The sequence below is a fragment of the Pongo abelii genome, chromosome 6, assembly GCF_028885655.2.
Source record: "Pongo abelii isolate AG06213 chromosome 6, NHGRI_mPonAbe1-v2.0_pri, whole genome shotgun sequence".
In the NCBI taxonomy this organism is placed as follows: Eukaryota; Metazoa; Chordata; class Mammalia; order Primates; family Hominidae; genus Pongo; species Pongo abelii.
Genome location: NC_071991.2, coordinates 147,426,055 through 147,440,239, shown reverse-complemented (window position 1 = coordinate 147,440,239; position 14,185 = coordinate 147,426,055). Strand labels below are relative to the sequence as shown.

The 14,185-nt window shown below is 40.8% G+C and overlaps 1 non-coding gene across 1 annotated transcript; it reads left to right on the top strand.

Annotated features, from left to right (window-relative positions):
- The first annotated feature begins 948 nt into the window (after window positions 1-948).
- On the top strand, window positions 949-1,020 carry TRNAC-GCA (transfer RNA cysteine (anticodon GCA)). Its single transcript has one exon. It is a non-coding gene; the product is annotated as a tRNA-Cys (tRNA).
- The last annotated feature ends 13,165 nt before the right edge of the window (window positions 1,021-14,185 follow it).

Genomic DNA, 14,185 nt, shown 5'->3' with positions numbered 1-14,185 from the left:
CCCAGGCTGGAGTGCAGTGGCGCGATCTTAGCTCACTGCAGCCTCTGCCTCCCGGGTGCAAGTGATTCTCTTGCCTCAGCCTCCCGAGTAGTTGGGATTACAGGCGCCGGCCACCACTCCCGGCTACTTTTTTGTATTTTTAGTACAGACGGGGTTTCACCATTTTGGCCAGGCTGGTCTCGAACTCCTGACCTCAGATGATCCACCCGCCTCAGCCTCCCAAAATGCTGGGATTACAGGCGTAAGCCACCACGCCCAGCCAAAATTACATAATTTAAAAACGAGAAAACTATACATTTTGAACAATCCTTCTTGAGGAGGGGAATGTTACAAGTAAAGGAAGTAAATAAAAATAAAATAATAAAAATGCAATTAAAAATTAAAAATTAAAACAAAACAAATTCTTAGTAATTGTGACCATCCTGGATTTAATCTGAGAATATTAATTTTTTAAAACTATGTATAACAGTGCATGTGTTAGATTTGAGGTCGTGGAATTTGAGTTATGGTTAGAGTTTTTTTCTAAAACTTTTTTTCCTACTATAATAAGGTAGTGTTGAATCTATTTTATTTTACTCTATTTTATTTTGTTTATGTGAAGATTTTACTTAACTATACAACTTTTTAAAATAAGAATATTTTCCTAATTAAAAGAAAGCAATTTTTTAAAAAGTATAAACCCACAGGACAAAAAGCAGATGGGCGAGCGATAACTGATTTCACACAGAAGAAAGAAAAGGCAGCGACTGCAAGAGCCTGCGGATGAATCGTCCCACCGGGAGGAAGCAGCCCCTGGGGGAAATGAGGGCAGAAGGCGTGGGTGTGAGGGATGCAGCCAGCAGATCCTCGCGGGCTCAGTGGGAGTGAACAAGGACCACTGTACACTGTGGGACACCCGAGCATTGCAACACCATGAAATAATGCCAGCTGGGGAACTATGTGGCCCGTGGGGGTATAGCTCAGGGGTAGAGCATTTGACTGCAGATCAAGAGGTCCCTGGTTCAAATCCGGGTGCCCCCTGCTGGTTTTCTTTCTGCTTCAGGATACTCTATGAACTCAACCATTCTGAGTCCACCCAAGTCACCATCAGCCCGCATATTAGATGAGTTTTTCAGGTGGCTAATTTCATCCAAGTGGCTTGTGGACTGATAGGGGAAGAGGAAGGAAAAGGAGCGAAGGAGGCTCCAAGGTAATCTGGCTCAGGAAGTGGCTATGGGAGGCTTTCATCATGACCCAGGGTGGCCATTTGTGCTTTGGGAGCTCTCGTTTACTATTTATCTTTCCAAGGGAGAAGCATAGGCAGGAAGTCGGGGGAGCAGGCTGAATGACTGCACCAGACTGCACTGACGGCACCAGAACCGCCTGGGCGTTGCTCCTGCGCAGTATACCTGGACCTCAGCACGAGGCTCCGATGTGTAGGTCTGAGGAGAGCACTGGATATTTTGTTTTAAAAACAACGCATAGCTCCACTCTTCCTCCTGCCTCCTCCCACCCAGCACACACTAGATGATTCTGACAGGGACATTTCGGGGAAAACCATGCTGGATGGTTCTAAAGGACATTTCACCCAAACTGGCCTGATTATCAAAGCTGATGTCCTCTGCAGGGGACTGAGAGCCACAGGCGCAGACAGCTGCCTGGTGGGCAGAGGATGGAGAGGGTGGGAAAGAGACTGGTAGGAAAGGTGTGTCTGTCTGCCATGGAGACCTCCTAGGTTTCATGGAAGACCACGGAAACGTTGGTGACTTACTGTGTGAGAGCTCTGGATATCACTACTGGGTGAAAAGGTGGTTGTCAGAGAACAGCAATGGCTCATAGGTCAATCATTTGAACACAGATCATATGATCTTTGATTCATAACCCAGGTAGCCCCAACCTGCTGTCATTTTTTTAAATTAAGATTTTATTTTTCAGAGCAGTTTTAGGTTTACAGAAAAAGGTACAGAAAGCATAAAGTACAGACAGTTCCCTCCACCCATTTGCCCTTCATTAACATCTTGGATTAGTGTGGTACATTTGTTAAAATTAAGGAATGAATATTGATACATTATCATTACCTGACATCTATAGTTTACATCACAGTTCATTCTTTGCACTGCACAGTTTTATGGGTTTTGACAAATGCATAACGTCTTGTATCCACTATTACAGTATCATACAGAAGTGCTTCCCTGCCCTGAAACCCCCCCACCCCATGCCCTGCCTGTTCATCCCTCCCTTCCTACAAACCCCCAGCAACCACTGACCTTTTCACTATCTCCGTCTTCTGCCTTTTCCAGAGTATTTACAGTTGGAATTATACACTATGTGGCCTTTTGGGATTGGCTTCTTTCACTTAACAAGAAGCATTTAAGGTCTTTCTATGTCTTTTTTGTGGCTTGGTAGTTCATTTCTTCTTCTTGCTAAATACTATTCCACTCTGTGGACTTGTTGTCATTCTTACTCAGGCTTGGAGTTAGCATTCTAGCTAGACTGCATCTTCCTGCAAAGAGAAAGACAAGAAGCAGATGAGGCCTTTGCCAGAAAACCATCCCAGGCTCTGGCAGCCTCAAGCAATTTCCATGATTTTTTATTCTGGCATAGGCTCAGTCCCACTTATGTTGCTTGTGGAAGGTATTTGTAGTTGTCTTTTTTACACCCCCAACATTTGAAATTCTTTTCTATGTTTGGGGCAAATCCAAATCTATATGTGACTCTGAGTAGAAACCAGGACCTAACTACACTACAAAAGCCAAAAGTACCAGATTTTTTTCTTCCCATAGGCCCTATAAGTGCCCTAAGCCTGCCCAGTCACATGTACATGTGAGACTTGGAATGTGGAATGAGGTACATGGAAGTAGGAAGAGTTTGGAATGCACTCCAGGGAATGCGGAGCTCGTCATTGGCAGCGGGGCTGGTGGCTGCAGCCAGCTTTCAGTGGGGGTACTATCAGCTCCCTAACCAGGACGTTGTGTGGGGGTAAATTATTCTGACCCCTTGGCTGCCTTTTAGTCCTAGCCATTTTCTGAGTGTAGATCTCTAGGCTTCCTTTAGTGCTGTGAGATTTTTTTCCAACATCCTGCCAATAATTGCCTTATTTGATTCAAGTAGCCATTGCCAGTTTCTATTTTTGAGACAGAATGCTGAGAGTATGAAAACTAGTACTAGGAGTGGGGTGAAGAAAGTAAGAGGAATATGGCACTGGATACCTGCTTTTATTGGGACCAAAAGCAGTGAGCATCTGGCTAGTTATTCAGGAATTAGAACCTGACAGTCATTGATACACAGTAACAAAATAGGTGATCTGAATATCACGAGTCACTTGGAATGAAGTGCCCAGGGGGCACTTTGGTTTTGGTGTACTAAGTTACTGTAGAACAGCATGAAGCACTGTGGAGTAGGGCGGCTAAATCTCTTGGTATTTGCAATGGTCTGCATGTGTCTCCCACAATTCATGTACTGGAAACTTAATCCCCAATGCAACAGTGTGGAAGGTGGGGCCTAATGGGAGGTGTTTAGGTCATGAGGCCTCTGCCCTCATGAATGGCTGAATGTTGCTATTTTAAAAAAGCTTGCATTGGCTAGGTACAGTGGCTCATGCTTGTAATGCCAGCATTTGAAGCCACTTACTATGTGGGTTCTAGACTGACTGATGCGAACCAGCCATGAGTTAACCTAACAATGCCATAGGCTGGACACCCTAACTCATACCCAGTAGTTCAACAATGTATAGCCAATCACTAATCAATGTTATTTCTGTAAACCAATGAGAATTCCTGTCAAACAATTTTTTTTATCAGCCCGCTTCTTATTTCCTTCAGCTTTAAAAACCTGCTTGTTCGGTGGCTCACGCCTGAAATCCCAGCACTTTGGGAGGCAGAGGCGGGCAGATCACCTGAGGTCAGGGGTTCGAGACCAGCCTGACCAACATGGAGAAACCCCATCTCAACTAAAATACAAAATTATCCGGGCATGGTGGCGTATGCCTGTCATCCCAGCTACTCGGGAGACTGAGGCAGAAGAATCGCTTGAACCCGGGAGGTGGAGGTTGTGGTGAGCTGACATTGCACCATTGCGCTCCAGCCTGGGCAACAAGAATGAAACTCCATCTCAAAAAAAAAAAAAAAAAAAAAAAAAAAAAAACCTGCTTATTACAAAGGCCTAATGGAGCATATCCCAAGGCAACTTGGAAGCATTTCCTGGACTGCTGTGCTTGCTTTGGCTCAAGTAAACTTAATATTATATTTTGTGACTCAGCTTATTTCTCTAGGTCAACAAGTCCTTAGAAATGAAAAAAGAAAAAGGGGCAACCTGCATGGTTAGCTGGAGTCCCCCTCATCCTTGTCCTGCCACTAGAATCCTACTTGTAGATAATCCCAGGTATGGTGAATAAAGGTTGGACAAGAGCCAACAAGGTGGAGCATCTTTGCCTCTGACCAAATTGCCTAAACTGAGTTCATTCCCAGACTCAATTTTCCTGGAATAAAGAGGATCTTGGATAAACTTGAGGGAGTCCTTGTGTCTTACTTCAGACTGCTGAAGTAATCCCATAGAATGAGTGGCTTAAACGATAGGACTTTATTCCTCACAGTTGTGATGGGTGGGAAGTTCAAGATCAAGGTGTCAGAGGCATTCAAACCAGAGTGACTCCATCTTGAATAAGGGCTGGGTAAAATGAGGCTGAGACCTGCTGAGCTGCAATCCCAGGAGGCTGGGCATTCTTAGTCACAAGATGAGATAGGAGGTTGACAGAAGATATAGATCATAAAGACCCTGCTGATAGAACAGGATGTAGTCAAGAAGCTAGCCAAAACCCACCAAAACCAAAATGGCGATGAAAGTGACCTTTGGTGGTCCTCACTGCTTACTATATGTTAATCATGCATTAGCATGCTAAAAGACACTCCCACCAGCACCATGACAGTTTACAAATGCCATGGCAATGTTGGAAGATACCCTATATGGTCCCCTTTGGTAAGGCCCCTCTTGGTTAAGAATGAATTTAGGCTGGGCATGGTGGCTCATACCTGTAATACCAGCACTTTGAGAGGGTGAGGTAGGCAGATTTCTTGAGACCAGGAGCTTGAGACCAGCCTGGGAAAGATGGTGAAACCCCATCTCTACCAAAAAAAAAGTTAACCAGGTGTAGTGGTGCATGCCTGTGGTCTCAGCTACTTGGGAGGCTGAGGTGGGAGAATTATCTGAGCCTGAGAAGTTGAGGCTGCAGTGAGATGTAGTTGCACCACTTGCACTCCATCCTAGGTGACAGAGTGAGACCCTGTCTCAAAAATAAAGAATGGATTTGGCTCTACAGGATGTTAATTGCTATTCTCTTTGGATTAATTCACCTTGCACTCTTTGCTGACAGCTGTGGGTGACAGGACTGAGCATATGCAGGATCACGAGACATGGGGAGCTTCTTTGTCCTGAAAGGGGGAAACGAGAGCTGATGGAACTGCTGGAAAAGATTCCTTCATGACTGATAAGCAGCTTCCTGAACTTTTGATTCAGTATAGCTGTGATGAGTGGGTCTTTCTCTAGCCTTCCTGAGCTCCTCACCTCCCCTGTCTCACTGCAAGCAGCACTTTCTTCCTTTCCCTTTCCTCCCTCTCTCTGTCTCACCTTTCCCTTTTCTATCTTTTCTTTCATCCAGGGCGACTGTCTGCTGTTCCATCTTGTCCAGAGACCACATGTTGAAACTCCTAGTAAGAGATCATTCCACTCCACTTTGAGTGGCTCAAAGACAGCATGGACCAGCGGAGGCAAGTTTGAGCTTTGCTAGGTTGATTTTGGGCACTGAGCAGGGTGGCTAGTGTCTATGTTTTGTCACACATATTCTGCTCCAACTGGAAAGGAAAATGTTAATTTGGTTTCCCTATGCAGCCAGTTGGGCGGCGTCTTGCAAAATTGAGAGGCTTTTTGCCTATGGTTCCTTTGTAATGTGGTTTAACCCCCATAGCTATGGTGCAACAAGCAAGGCCATCAGAGCCACTTAGAGAAAGGGAACCCAGAAACCTAGCATGCTGGCAATAGGGCAAGAATTTCTTACCAACCAGACTTCTGGCCTCTCTCTTTCTAGGTAAACCAGTTGAATGAATGATAAAAGTCATTGTCTCCTCTGCAAGGTTTTGACTAATGGGAAAAAGGGTTTGTGAAGCTATTCTTAGGCTGTAGCAAATCTGGTGTACTTTGTGCTATGAATTTGTCTGTGTTGTTCTATCATAAAAAGGGATACCAAAGGATAAAATGTGGGTGTAGGACCCAAGCCCACTGTTCAAGCCAACCTAGCAAACTGGTCAGTTACAAACTTTGCTGCAGGTCCCTGAAACAAAAACTGGATGAGATTTTCCTCTTGTTTTGTTTTATGTCCATGGGAGCTTGACCTTGTGACTATGTGGAAGTACTTTCTTTTGACTTCTACCAACTGGAGGATGGGACTTTGGAGGTTCATGTCATAGTTAGCCCAAAAAATTATCTTGAACAGTAAAAAACCTTTGCAAGCTCAAGATTGGCTACTCTAGGCTCCTGCTGGGAAGTATACTAGAAACAACTGAATGCTATAGCTCAGTAGCTAAGGCTTTGTCTTCTTACAGTGGTATCCCAGGTTCAACTCCCAGCTTAGGGAATGAGTCATTTCTGGTTTGACATATGTGTGATTTTTTTTGTTTTGTTTTGTTTTGGTTTTGAGAGTGAGTTTCGCTCTTGTTGCCCAAGCTGGGGTGCAATGGGGCGATCTTGACTCACTGCAACCTCCGCCTCCTGGGTTCAAGTGATTCTCCTGCCTCAGCCTCCCGCGTAGCTGGGATTACAGGCATGCGCTACCATGCCCAGCTAATTTTGTATTTTTAGTAGAGATGGGGTTTCTTCATGTTGGTCAGGCTGGTCTCGAACTCCCGACCTCAGGTGATCTGCCTGCCTTGGCCTCCCAAAGTGTCAGGATTACAAGCATGAGCTACCGCACCAGGCCTATGTGTGTGATTTTTGCCATTTATTGATTATTTTCCCCTGTGTGAACAACTTCTAACTTCCTATCTTAAATTTTCTTTTCTCTGAGCTACCTTTGGAGATTCTAGATCTTGTAAAAACTGCTTACCACTTCTTACAAAATATCTTTTATACCATGGTTAAGTCATAACTTACGGTATAACTTAAGGTATAACTTATACACCTTAGTTAGGCTTATTGGTTTCACCTCAGAGGTTACCTTTAGTAAAATTGAAAAGCCAGAAATGTTGGCTCTTCGTCCCGGATGGAGTCTGGGAATAAGAGATTTGGTTAAAAGTCAGCTTAATTAAAAACAGATATCCAAGCTATACATATATTTAAGAGGCATTTATGTTTTCTTCTCTTCTTGGATCTTGTTTTTCTGAAAAAAGTTTTTTTTTTTCTGAGTACACTGAATTATTTTCCTCCGTTTTGTCATCTTGCCACTCTTGATGCTCATATGAAGGGACCTAAGATAATTTCTAACAGCCTGGGACTCCTTGGGAAAAACAGAGGAGGTGCCACAGTCCCTGTTTTTGGAAAAACCTCTAGTTTCCTCCTGGAACCCCAGAAATTGAAAGTGGATAGATGCCTCTCAAAATCTAAAGCTCTGTTCTGTTTTGCATTGTGCTACCTAGCATTTTTTTACTTTTGGGGATATCAGAAATTACTTAGCACTATGAGAGAGCTTTTAGTTTTAGTATGTAATAGCTAGGTAGAAAATATACTTTTAGAGATGGATAATGGCAGTTATGGGGGGATACTTGGCTCTTTGCATGTTTGGATCAGAGGAGCATACTTTTGGCCACCTAGAAAGTATGAAAACATTCCCCACCCCCACCCCCAGAGAGGTAAAAGTCCTACAGGAGATGAGCTGATTGGCTTTGAGTTGCCCACCAGCTTCAGGGGAATGGCCTGGAAGTAAAATGCATAGTAAAAGCATTGCACTTTCTGGTCCTGTAGCACTTCCCTCTTTTTGGGGACCCAGAATTCAGCATGAAAATAGGAAAGAAAAGCTTTGAAACAATACCAGATCTGCTTCTGTCTGTCTGTCTATGTATTTATGTGTTGTGTGTGATGTTTTGCTATTAAAAAATGAAAGAGCTCTGATTAATTGACTTAAAAATAGTAAGCACTTAATTCAAATATCTTGTCAGAAAAATAGAAAATTTAATGCCTTTTAGTTCATGTGACTTTAGTAATCTTTAGGAAATAGTTTTAAAAATTATTGGTGAAATTAAAATGTCTTCAAAATTTAGATATTTGGTCTAGATTAGGCAGGTCATATACTGTGTTTATTAAGCTACATAAACTGCTTCTTTGACTTTTGATAATTGTTCAACTTCCTGTTTTGGACCCATTAAATTCTAGCTAAGGCCTGGGGACATGTGGAGTTGGCCATGCTCACTATGGGATGGAAAGAGTCAGATTTTTTCTGCACTTCTGTCTGGTGTCCCGGGCTCCACACGTGGTACATAATGAAAATTGCTTACTTAACAGGTTTCTCACCAAAAATAAAAGTTGCTAAGAGTAAATATTGTAACATATATAATTAAGACTACTGGAGAAATAGTTTTACATGCAAGGTGTATAAGGAAAGTAAAATGCGTTTTTGGTAAAAGATTATAATAAGGCATAGGAATGTGGGTTGTTGTTGTCGTTGTTTTGCCTAGTTTAGAGGGTTAAAATGTTGTTTTAAGTTAGATAGGATAAAGCTTCATGTTAAAACCTTCAGTGTATGACAATGTAGTTTTTTACATAAGGGCTATAAGAATCTGTTTTCTTTTATAACAGGACACAATTGGAGACACTGGTTATTTTACGAGGCTTTGACTGGAATGGCATGCTTTCAGATACAAACATACTGCTTTAAGGAATCCAAGTTGGCTTATAGAGCCAGTAAAAGCCCCTTGGGAAAACTGGTCTCATACTTTGCATATGAAATCTCTGTACAAGTTTCCTGACCTGTAGTAAGTAAAGAATGTCACTTTCTGACAGGCTCAGCAGCCCCCAAGTTATTTTGGTACCTCAAGAGAAGAAGAATTTACCCAACTCATGCAGGTACTTGCAGACACAAACACATGGTTGTGCTCATGGCTTTAAAAAGTCTAATAGGAGATTTTCTTTTTTTTTTTTAATAGAACGAAGTTCCACCAAAGCCAATTTAAAAGGAGCATATATGGCACATAATTATTCTTGCTGTTCTTTATGCAAATAATCAGCCCAAGTATAATAAGACTAAAGCTTATTTTGTAAACGAATCAGTCTTGCCATGATTTTTTAAAAATAAAAATGGGGACTAGATAGAGAAAAACTATGTTTCAAAAACTATGATACACCTCTTATTAGATTCTAGTCTCATCTATTGTTTTTGAGTTTTTTTCTGCAATTAAGACTGACCCTGACTATCCTGTGAACCAATCAGTGATCTCTGGGTGCTGCTCAGAGGAAACAAGAGGGATGGGTAATGTAAAAATCTGGATAAGTATTCTTATTCTGGGCATGTATTAGAATTGGCTAGCAACCTTATATTAGCTTGGTTCCAACAGTTTTCCAGTTCATGAAAAGCCTTCTTATTGACTTATATTACTGCATTCATGTAAGAGTGCAGGATAACCTTAGTCAATGTTTTCTTAAATTGAACACTTATTAAGCTTCTAGATACCATCTTTTGTTGGGATTCAGAGTTATGAATGACCTTCACCATACTGTTGCTTTCTGACTGAATTCCTCCCTACTCTGAATACAAGAGACCTAATAGGAAGAAGTATCACCACCCCTATTCAGCTTGAAGAAGCTATAGAATATGGAGCTTTATCCCTCTGCAACCCTTAAAATTAAAGGTTCCCTTATAAAAGGGAGAGGGGGAAATATGTCAGAGGAGTTCAAACCAGAGTGACTCTTGAATAGGGGCTGGGTAAAATGAGACTGAGAACTGCTGGGCTGCATTCCTGGGAATTCTTATCACAGGATGAGAGAGGAGGTCAACACAAGGTACAGGTCACAAAGACCCTGCTGATAAAACAGAATGCAGTGAAGAAGCCAGCCAAAACCTGCCAAAACCAAGATAGTAATGAAGGTGACCTCTGGTGGTCCTCACTGCTCATTATATGCTTATTATAATGCATCAGAATGTTAAAAGATACTCCCACTAGCACCATCACAGTTTACAAATGCTATGGCAATGTCTGGAAGTTACCCTATGTTGTTTAAAAATGAGAGAAATCCTTAGTTCTGGGAATTGCCCACCACTCTTTTGGAAAACTCATGAATAATTCACCCCTTGTTTAGCATATAATCAAGAAATAACCATAAGAATAACCAACCAGCCGCCCTTGGGGCTGCTCTGCCTATGGAGTAGCCATTCTTTTGTTTTGTTTCTTCCTTCTCTGAGAAACTCACTTTCACTTTACTCTGTGGACTCACCCTAAATTCTTTCTTGTTTGAGAGCCAAAAACCATTTCTTGGGGTCTGGATTGGGATCTTTTTCTAGTAACAAAGATGCTGCCCAATTCAGTTCTTGATGTGGGCCCTCTCTTGGCTTACAGAGGGACACTTTCTTGCTGTATCCTTACCTGGCAGAGAGAGTGAGCTCTAGTCTTTTTCTCTTCTTATAAGGACTGTGACAAAATTAAAAATACATACTTGGTCGACTTTTCCCCTTCCTGGCATAAATCTCCTAAAACCCTTGGAATCTCTGAAGTAATGTGTGTCTTTTTGTATGCTAATAAGATGACTGGTTGTTTGGGGCTCACGGATAGCCTCAGTCTGGGGGTTGATTGCCAGGGGACCAATTATGTCATTTGAGAGTGGGAACTGTCAGCCCCACCCCCTGACCTCCAGAAAGGGGAGAGGGGTTGAAGGTTGAGTTGATCACCAATGGCCAATGATTTAATCAATCATGCCTATGTAATGAAGCCTACATAAAAACCCCAAAGGACAGAGTTCAGAGAGCTTCTGGATTGCGGAACACCTGTAAGTGCCTGGAGGATGGCACATCTGGAGAGGGCATGGAAGCTCATGCCTATATCTAGCCCTTTGCATCTCTTCTATTTGGCTGTTCCTGAGTTGTATCCTTTATAATAAATGGGAAAACATAAGTAAAGCATTTATCTGATCTCTGTTAGCCATCCAGCAAATTATTGAACCCGAGGAGGGGGTCATAGGAATCCTGATTTATAGCTGGCAGTCAGAAGCACAGGTTGCAGTCTGGGACTTTCCATTAGCATATGAAGTGGGGTCAGTCTCATGAGACTGAGCCCTTACCCTGTGAAATCTGACACTACCTCCAGGTAGAATAACGTGACGCTTGTTAGGAAAGCCAGACAAAGACATTATGAGAAAAGAAATCTACATACAATATGCCTTATGAACATTAATGCAAATATCCTCAACAAAATACTAGCAAATTACATTCAGCAGCATATTAAAAGGATTATACACCATGACAAAGTGACAAAGGGGGATTTATTTTTGGAATGCAAGGATGGTTCAACATATGAAAATCAATCATTATATCACATTAATAGAATGAAGGAAAAAAAAACCCATGTGATCATCTTGATTAATGCAGAAAAAGCATTTGACAAAATTCAGCATCCTTTCATGATTTAAAAAACACTGAACAAACTAGGAATAGAAGGAAACTACTTCAGCACAATAAAAGCCGTATGTGAAAAACCCACAGCAAACATCATAGTCAATGTTAAAAGACTGAAACCTTTTCCTCTAAGATCAGCAATAAGAAAAGAATGCTCACTTTCACCACTTCTATTCAACGTAGTCCTGGAAGTTCTAGCCAGAGCAATTAGTCACGGAAAAGGAATAAAAGGTATCCAAGTCGGAAAGGAAGAAATAAAATTATCTCTGCTTAAAGATGGTATGATCTATATGTAGAAAATCCTGAAGATTCCACAAAAACTGTTAGAACTAATAAATGAATTCAGCAAAATAGCAGGATACAAAGCCAACATACAATAATCACTTGCATTTCTATACACTAACAATGAGCAATCTGGAAAGGAAATTATGAAAACAATTCCATTTATAATAGTTTCAAAAAGAATAAAATAGGAATTAACCAAGGTGGCAAAAGACATGGCCTTGGAAGTTTTAGGGTTTTAGAAAAAACAACTAGAAAAACTTTGCTGAAAGTAGTTAAAGATGATGTAAGTAAATGGAAACACTCATCCCGTGTTTATAGATTGGAAGACAATATTGTTAAGATGTTAATACTACCCCCAAAAATCTACAGATACAATGCAATTATCTGTAGATTAAAATCACCAAAAATCCCATCAAAATCCCAAAAGCTTTTGTTTTTCACAAATAGAAAAATATATCCTAAAGTTCCTATGAAATCTCAAGGGACCCCAAATAGCTATAATGATCTTGAAAAAGAACAAAGTTGGAGGACTCATACTTCATGACAAAACTCACTGCAAAGCTACAATAATCAAAATTGTGTTATTGGCAAAAAGATAGATATATAGGCCAATGGAATAGAATAGATATCCTAGAAATATCCTAGAAGTTATTAACTTCATTATTACATCATATACAAAAATTAGCTCAAAATGGATCAAGACCTAAATGTAAAACTAAAAGAATAGAACTCTTAGAAGCACATATGGGATAAAAACTTTACAACATTAGATTTGGCAGTGATTTCTTGGATATGATAACAAAGGCACGGACAACAAAAGAAATAATAGACAAATTGAACTGCATGACAAATTTGAAATTGTGTGCATCAAAAGACACTATCCAGGCCGGGTGCGGTGGCTCATGCCTGTAATCCCAGCACTTTGGGAGGCTGAGACAGGCAGATCATGAGGTCAGGAGTTCGAGACCAGCCTGGCCAACATGGGAAAACCCCGTCTCTACTAAAAATACAAAAATTAGCCGGGCTTGGTGGCAAGTGCCTGTAATCCCAGATACTTGGGAGGCTGAGGCAGGAGAATCACTGGAACCTGGGAAGCAGAGGTTGCAGTGAGCCAAGATCGTGCCATTGCACTCCAGCCTGGGCAACAAGAGCAAGACTCCATCTCAAAAAACAAACAAACAAAAAAAACACCTATCCGTAGAGTAAAAAGCCAACTCACAGAATGGGATAAAATAAAATATTTGCAAATTATAAGTTTGGTAAGGGATTAATATCTAGATAGCTCCTAAAGCTCAACAACAAAAAACCCAATTAAAAAATAGACAAAGGACTTGAATAGATATTTCTACAAAACAGATATGCAGATGGCCAATAATCACATGAAGACACTCAACATCAGTAATCATTAGAGAAATGCATGAAATATCACCATGAAATACCACCTCACACCCATTAAGATGGCTACTATTACAAAAACAGAAAATAACAAGTGTTGGAGAGGATATGGAGAAATTGGAGCCTTTACGTACCATCTTTGGGAATGTAAAATGGTAAAGCCACTGTGGAAAACAGTATGATGGTTCCTATAATAATTAAAAATTGAATTATTGTATGATCAAGCAATTCATTTCTGAGTAATACCCAAAAGAATTGAAAGCAGGGTCTTGAAGAGATATTTGTACACTTATGTTTATAGCATCATTATTTACAATAGCTAAAATGTGGAAGCAACCAAACTGTCCATTGATGAATGAATGAATAAGCAAAATGTAGTAAATACATACAATGGAATACTACTCAGCCTTTAAAAAGATGGAAATTCTGACATATGCTACAACATGGATGAACCTCAAGGACATTATGCTAAGTAAAATACAACAGTCACAAAAATACAAATACTTTATTATTCCACATACATGAGCTACTTAGAGTAGTCAAAGTCATAGAAACAAAGTAGAATGGTGGTTGCTAGGAGTTCAGAGGAGGAGGAAATGGGAAGTTACTATTTAATGGATGTAGGGTTTCAGTTTTACAAGATGAAAAGAGTTTTGGAGATGGATAGTTGTGGTGGTTGCACAGCATTATGAATGTAATTAATATCACTGAACTTACAGTTAAAATGGTAAATGTAATTTACCACAATAAAAAAATTGAAAAAGAAAATCAATGCCACATTACTGAAGAAGTCTCAGAAATGGGAGCTACCATTAAAGAGTTGAAAGTTGCAAGGATGGATATTTCAAACACCTGTCAATTTGTGTCTACCACTTAGTGGTGAAAATAGATGGGCCTTAGAGAATGGGGATGGTTTATAATGAATAGTTATGTGGTAATCCC